Here is an 8,490-nt window from a genome sequence, read left to right on the forward strand (position 1 = left end):
TGTTCTGGATCCTGCAGCTGGCTCCAGTTCATCTGACCTCCGGTTCTTGGGATTTGAGCTAGCAGCTTGCCTGTGGTCTTACCTGTAACTCATGGATCTTCACAGCCCGTGAACAACAGCCCTGCTTTCCAACATACTGATCATGAGTTCACCAGCCCCTGTGGCCACTTGCATCAGAAGAAGCCTCCATCCTGACCCACAGACTTGGAACGTTCCAGCCTCTACAACCTTGTGAGCCATTTCCTTGATATTAATCTCTCTCCATATATATATTTGTATATGCTTTACTGGCTTTGCTTCTCTAGAGAACCCAGCCTAAGACAAGGTGTAATCCATGCTGAAGGCTATGGCCTTTGATCTTCATCAGTAAGTGCTTCAAGTCCTCTTCCCTTTTGGCAAGCAAGGTTGTGTCATCTACATAACACAGGTTGTTAATGAGTCTTCCTCCAATCCTATGCCCGGTTCCTCATACAGTCTACCTTCTCAGATTATTTGCTCAGCATACAGAATGAATTAAAAAAAAAAAAACCAATTGGTACCAAGTTGATTTCGACTCATAGCGACCCTATAGGAGCAGACAGAATACGTACTTTGAAAGGCTACAACCCTGACACACATCTTTTCTGACTTTAAACCAGGGAGTATCCCCTTGTTCTGTTCAAACAAGTGACTGATGATCTATGTACGGGTTCCTCATGAGCACAATTAAGTGTTCTGGAATTCCCATTATTTGCAATGTTATCCATAATTTCTTATGATCCACACAGTCGAATACCTTAGCATAGTCAATAAAACACAGGTAAACATCCTTCTGGTAGTCTCTGCTTTCAGCCAAGATTCATCTGACATTAGCAATGATATCCTTCATTGCACATCCTCTTCTGAATCTGGCCTGAATTTTAATGTCAATATACTGCTGCAGCCACTTTTAAATGATCTGCAGCAAAATTTTACTTAGGTGTGATGTTAATGCTAAACAACAAAAAACCAAACCCAGTGCCGTCGAGTCTATTTGGACTCATAGCAACCCTATAGGACACAGTAGAACTGCCCCATAGAGTTTCCAAGGAGCACCTGGTAGATTCAAACTGCCAATCCTTTGGCTAGCAGCCATAGCACTTAACCACTACGCCACCAGGGTTTCCAATATTAATGATAATGTTTGATAATTTCCACATTTCGTTGGATCACCTTTCTTGGGAATAGGTATAAATATGGATCTCTCCAAGTCTGTTAGCTGTTTTCAAAATTTCTTGGCTTAGACAAGTGAGCATTTCCAGTGCTGTATCCATTTGTCGAAACATCTCAATTGGTATTCCATCAATTCCTGGAGCCTTGTTTTTTGCCACTGCCTTCAGTGCAACTTGGACTTCTTCCTTCAATACCGTCAGTTCCTGATCATATGCTTCTTCTTGAAGTGGTTGAATATCGACCAATTCTTTTTGGTATAGTGACCCCATGTATTCCTTCTATCTACTTTTTTTTTTAATAATTTTTGTTGTGCTTTAAGTGAAAGTTTACAAATCAAGTCAGTCTCTCACACAAAAACCTATATACTCCTTGCTTGTTATGTTGTTGTTAGGTGCCGCCGTCGAGTCGGTTCCGACTCATAGCAACCCTATGCACAACAGAACAAAACACTGCTTGGTCCTGTGCCATCCTTACAATCGTTGTTATGCTTGAGCTCATTGTTGCAGCCACTGTGTCAGTTCACCTTGTTGAGGGCCTTCCTCTTTTCTGCTGACCCTGTACTCTGCCAAGCATGATGTCCTTCTCCAGGAACTGATCCCTCCTAACAACATGTCCAAAGTATGTAAGATGCAGTCTTGCCATCCTTGCTTCTAAGGAGCATTCTGGCCATATTTCTTCCAAGACAGATTTGTTCATTCTTTTGGCAGTCCATGGTATATTCAATATTCTTCACCAACACCACAATTCAAAGGCGTCAACTATTCTTCGGTCTTCCTTATTCATTGTCCAGCTTTCACATGCATACGATGCAATTGAAAATACCATGGCTTGGGTCAGGTGCACCTTAGTCCTCAAGGTGACATCTTTGCTTTTCAACACTTTGAAGAGGTCCTTTGCAGATTTGCCTAATGCAATGCATCTTTTGATTTCTTGACTGCTGTTTCCATGGCTGTTTGTGGATCCAAGTAAGATGAAATCCTTGACAACTTCAATCTTATCTGCGTTTATCATGATGTTGCTCATTGGTCCAGTTGTGAGGATTTTTGTTTTCTTTATGTTGAGGTGTAATCCATATTGAAGGCTATGGTCTTTGATCTTCATTAGTAAGTGCTTCAAGTCCTCTTCACTTTCAGCAAGCAAGGTTGTGTCATCTGCATAACGCAGGTTGTTAATGAGTCTTCCTTCAATCCTGATCCCCCGTTCTTCTTCATATAGTCCATTTTCTCATATTATTTGTTCAGCATACAGATTAAATAAGTATGGTGAAAGAATACAACCCTGATGCATACCTTTCCTGACTTTAAACTAATCAGTATCCCCTCGTTCTGTCTGAACAACTGCCTCTTGATCTATCTAAAGGTTCCTCATGAGCACAATTAAGTGTTCTGCAATTCCCGTTCTTCGCAGTGTTATCCATAGTTTGTTATGATCCACACAGTCGAATGCCTTTGCATTGTCAATAAAACAGAGGTAAACATCCTTCTGGTATTCTCTGCTTTCAGCCAGGATCCATCTGACATCAGCAATGATATCCCTGGTTCCACGTCCTCTTCTGAAACCAGCCTGAATTTCTGGCAGTTCCCTGCCAATATACTGCTGCAGCCGTTTTTGAATGATCTTTGCTTGCATGTGATATTAATGATATTGTTCTATAATTTCCACATTCGGTTGGCTCACCTTTCTTGGGGACAGGCATAAATATGGATCTCTTCCAGTCATTTGGCCAGGAAGCTGTCTTCCATATTTCTTGGAATAGACAAGTGAGGACCTCCAGCGCTGCATCTGTTTGTTGAAACATCTCAATCGATATTCCATCAATTCCTGGAGCCTTGTTTTTCGCCAATGCCTTCAGAGCGGCTTGGACTTCTTCCTTCAGTACCATCGGTTCCTGATCATATGCCACCTCATGAAATGGTTGAATATCAACTAATTCTTTTTGGTATAATGACTCTGTGTATTCCTTCCATCTTCTTTTGGTGCTTCCTGCGTCATTTAATATTTTCCCCGTGGAATCCTTCACTATTGCAACTCGAGGCTTGAATTTTTTCTTCAGTTCTTTCAGCTTGAGAAACGCCGAGCGTGTTCTTCCTTTTGGCTTTCCATCTCCAGCTCTTTGCACATGTCATTACAATAATTTACTTTGTCTTCTTGAGAGACCCTTTGAAAACTTCTATTCAGTTCTTTTACTTCATGAATTCTTCCGTTTGCTTTAGCTGCTCGATGCTCAAGAGCAAGTTTCAGACTCTCCTCTGACGTCCATCTTGGTCTTTTCTTTCTTTCCTGTCTTTTCAGTGACCTCTTGCTTTCTTCATGGATGATGTCCTTGGTGGCATTCCACAACTCGTCTGGTCTTCGGTCACTAGTGTTCAATGTGTCAAATCTATTCTTGAGATGGTCTCTAAACTCAGGTGGGATATACTCAAGGTCATATTTTGGCTCTCGTGGACTTGCTCTGATTTTCTTCAGTTTCAGCTTTAACTTGCTTATGAGCAATTGATGGTCTATTCCACAGTCGGCCCCTGGCCTTGTTCTGACTGATGATATTGAGCTTTTCCATCGTCTCTTTCCACAGATGTAGTCGATTTGATTTCTGTGTGTTCCATCCACCGAGGTCCATGTGTACAGTCGCCGTTTACGTTGGTGAAAGAAGGTATTTGCAATGAAGAAGTCGTTGGTCTTGCAAAATTCTATCATCCGATCTCCGGCATTGTTTCTATCACCAAGGCCATATTTTCCAACTACTGATCCTTCTTTGTTTCCAACTTTCCCATTTCGATCACCAGTAATTATCAATGCATTTTGATTGCATGTTCAATCAATTTCAGACTGCAGCAGCTGATAAAAATCTTCTATTTCTTCATCTTTGGCCCTAGTGGTTGGTGCGTAAATTTGAATAATAGTCGTATTAACTGGTCTTCCTTGTAGGCATATGGATATTATCCTATCACTGACAGCATTGTACTTCAGGACAGATCTTGAAACATTCTTTTTGACGATGAATGCAACACCATTCCTCTTCAAGTTGTCATTTCCAGCATAGTAGACTATATGATTGTCCGATTCAAAATGGCCAGTACTAGTCCATTTCAGCTCACTAATGCCTAGGATATTGATGTTTATGCATTCCATTTCATTTTCGATGATTTCCGATTTTCCTAGATTCATACTTCGTATATCCCAGGTTCTGATTTTTAATGGATGTTTGCAGCTGTTTATTCTCATTTTGAGTTGTGCCACATCAGCAAATGAAGGTCCCAAAAGCTTTACTCCATCTACGTCATTATGGTCGACTCTACTTTGAGGAGGCAGCTCTTCCCCAGTCATCTCTTGAGTGCCTTCCAACCTGGGGGGCTCATCTTCCAGCACAATATCAGACAATGTTCCACTGCTATTCACAAGGTTTTCACTGGCTAATGCTTTTCAGAAGTAGACTGCCAGGTCCTTCTTCCTAGTCTGTCTTAGTCTGGAAGTTCAGCTGAAACCTGTCCTTCATGGGTGACCCTGTTGGTATCTGAATACCAGTGGCATAGCTTCCAGCATCACCGCAACACACAAGCCCCCACAGTACAACAAACTGACAGACAGTAGGAGATACACCTTGCTACACACTCCCAATTACTCTCCCCCTAATGAGACAGCCTACTCTCTCCCTCCACTCCCTCTTTTCATGTCCATTTCGCCAGCTTCTAACACCCTCCACCCTCTCAACTCCCCTCCAGGCAGGAGATGCCAACATAGTCTCAAGTGTCCACCTGATCCAAGAAGCTCACTCCTCACCAGCATCCCTCTCCAACCCATTGTCCAGTCCAATCCATGTCTGAAGAGTTGGCTTTGGGAATGGTTCCTGTCCTGGGCCAACAGAAGGTCTGGGGGCCATGACCACTGGGGTTCTTCCAGTCTCCGTCAGACCATTATGTCTGGTCTTATGAGAATTTGGGGTCTGCATCCCACTGCTTTCCTGTTCACTCAAGGATTTTCTGTTGTGTTCCCTGTCAGGGAAGTCATCAGTTGTAGCCAGGCACCATCTAGTTCTTCTGGTCTCAGGATGATGTAGTCTCTGGTTCATGTGGCCCTTCCTGTCTCTTGGGCTCGTAATCACCTTGTGTCCTTGCTGTTCTTCATTCTCCTTTGATCCAGGTGGACTGAGACCAATTGATGCATCTTAGATGGCTGCTTGCTAACGTTTAAGACCCCAGATGCCACCCTTCAAAGTGGGATGCAGAATGTTTTCTTAATAGATTTTATTATGCCAATTGACTTAGATGTCCCCTGAAACCATGGTCCCTAGACTCCTGCCCCTGCTACGCTGGCCTTTGAAGCATTCAGTTTATTCAGGAAACTTCTTTGCTTTTGGTTTAGTCCAATTGTGCTGACCTCCCCTGTATTGTGTGCTGTCTTTCCCTTCACCTAAAATAGTTCTTATCTACTATCTAATTAGTGAATGCCCCTCTCCCACCCTCCCTGCCTCCCCCTCTCATAACCACGAAAGAATATTTTCTTCTCAGTTTAAACTATTTCTCAAGTTCTTATAATAGTGGTCTTATACAATATTTGTCCTTTTGCAACTGACTAATTTCACTCAGCATAATGCCTTCCAGGTTCCTCCATGTTATGAAATGTTTCACAGATTTCTCACTGTTCTTTATTGATGCGTAGTATTCCATTGTGCCTTCCATCTTCTTTTGATGCTTGCTGAGTTGTTTAATATTTTCCCCATAGAATCCTTCAGTATTGCAATTCGAGGTTTGAATTTTTTCATCAGTTCTTTCAGCTTGAGAAATGCAGAGCGTGTTCTTCCCATTTAGTTTTCTATGCCAGATCTTCACACATATCATCATAATACTTCACTTTGTCTTCTCGAGTCGCTCTTTGACATCTGTTCAGCTCTTTTACTTTGTCATTTCTTCCTTTTGCTTTAGCTACTCAATATTCAAGAGAAAGTTTCAGAGTCTCTTCTGACACCCATTTAGGTCTTTTCTTTCTCTCCTGTCTTCTTAACGACCTCTTGCTTTCTTCACGGATGATGTCCTTGATGTCATTCCACAACTCGTCTGGTCTTCAGTCATTAGTGTTCAACACGTCAAATCCACTCTTGAGATGGTCTCTAAATTCAGGTGGGATATGCTCAAGGTCATACTTTGGCTCTCGTAGACTTTTTCTAATTTTCTTCAGTTTCAACTTGAACTTGCATATGAGCAATTGATGGTCTGTTCCTTGTTCTGACTGATAACGTTGAGATTTTCCATCGTCTCTGGTTGGCATATTAATTTGCCTAATAGTTGTATTAACTGGTCTTTCTTGTAGGTGTATGGAGATTATCCTATCACTGACAGCATAGTACTTCAGCAAAGACCTTGAAATGTTCCTTTTAACCATGAATGTAATGCCATTCCTCTTCAAGTTGTCATTTCCAGCATAGTAGATAGACCATATGATTGTCCAATTCAAAATGGCCAATACCAGTCCATTTCAGCTCACTAATGCCTAGGATGTCGACGTTTATGCATTCCATTTCGTTTTCGATGATTTCCAGTTTTCCTAGATTCATACTTTTTACATTCCATGTTCCAATTATTAATGGATGTTTACAGCTGTTTCTTCTCATTTTGAGTCATGCCACATCAGCAAATGAAGGTCCCAAAAGCTTGACTCCACCATCCACGTTATTAAGGTCAACTCTACTTTGAGGAGGAAGCTCTTCCTCAGTTTTCTTTTGAGTGCCTTCCAACGTGAGGGACTCATCTTCTGGCACTATATCAGACAATGGTCCACTACTATTCAGAAGGTTTTTACTGGCTAATTCTTTTCAGAAGTAGACCACCAAGTCCTTCTTCCTAGTCCTTCTTAGTCTGGAAGCTCAGCTGAAACCTGTCCACCATGCGCGACTCTACTGCTATTTGAATACCGACTGATAGCATAGCTTCTAGCATCACAGCAACACGCAAGCCCTCACAGTACAACAGACTGACAGACGCATACCTGGTATGAATCCCACTTGGTCATGGTGAATTTTTTTTTTTTTTTTTTGATATGTTGTTGAATTCTATTGACTAGAATTTTGGTGAGGATTTTTGTGTCTATGTTCATGAAGGATATTTCTCTGTAATTTTCTTTTTTTTGTGGTGTCTTTACCTGGTTTTGGTATCAGGGTTATGCTGGCTTCATAGAATGAGTTTGGGAGTATTCCATCCTTTTCCATGCTCAGAAATACCTTTAGTAGTACTGGTATTAATTCTTCTTTGAAAAATTTGGTAGAATTCTCCAGTGAAGCCATCGGGGCAGGGTTTTTTGTTTTTGTTGGGAGTTTTATTATTACCTCTGGAATCTCTTCTTTTGTTGTAGGTTTATTTAGTTTTTCTACCTTGGTTTGTGCTAGTTTAGGTAGGCAGTGTGTTTCTAGAAATTTGTTCATTTCCTCTAGGTTTTCAAATTGGTTAGAGTATAATTTTTATTGTAGTATTCTGTTATGATTCTTTTAATTTCATTTGGATCTGTTGTGATATTGCCCAACTCATTTCTTCTTGAGGTTATTTCCTTCCTGTCCTGTTCTTCTTTTATCAGTTTGGCCAATGGTTTTTCTGATTTTGTTGATTTTTTCAAAGAACCAGCTTTTGGTCTTGTTGACTTGATTTTTTTTTTTTTCTATTCTCTACTTCATTTATTTCTGCTCTAATCTTTATTATTTCCTTTCCCCTGGTGCCTAAGGGTCTCTTTACTGCTCTCTCTCTCTTCGTTCAAGTTGTAGGGCTAACGTTTTTATTTTGGCCCTTTCTTCTTTTTGGACTTGTGCATTTATTGCTATAAATTGACCTCTGAGAGCTGCTTTTGCTGTGTTCCAAAGTTTCTGGTAAGATGGGTTTTCATTCTCATTAGATTCTATGAATTTCTTTATTCCATCCCTGATTTTGTCTACAACCCAGTAGTTTTTGAGGAAGGTGTTGTTCAGTTTTGATGTATTTGATTTTTTTTTCTTTTTTCTGTTATTGATTTCTACTTTTATGGCTTTATGATCAGAAATGATGCTTTGTAATATTTCAGTGTTTTGGCAACCAGCATCATTCAGAGAATAGAACTGATTTTTTTCTCTCAGCAGTATTGACACAAGCTGAATTTGAAGTGTATGAACATCCTTATTGTGGTTGTTGTTTTGTTATGTGCTGTCAATTCTGACTCATAGCAACCCCATGGGACAGAGGGTTTCCTAAGCCGTAATCTTTATGAAAACAGATTGCCAGATCTTTCTCTTGCAGAGCCACTGTGTGGGTTTGGACTGTGGACTTTTTGGTTAGCAGCTGAGCA

The sequence above is a fragment of the Loxodonta africana genome, chromosome 3 (assembly GCF_030014295.1).
Source record: "Loxodonta africana isolate mLoxAfr1 chromosome 3, mLoxAfr1.hap2, whole genome shotgun sequence".
NCBI classification, from domain to species: Eukaryota; Metazoa; Chordata; class Mammalia; order Proboscidea; family Elephantidae; genus Loxodonta; species Loxodonta africana.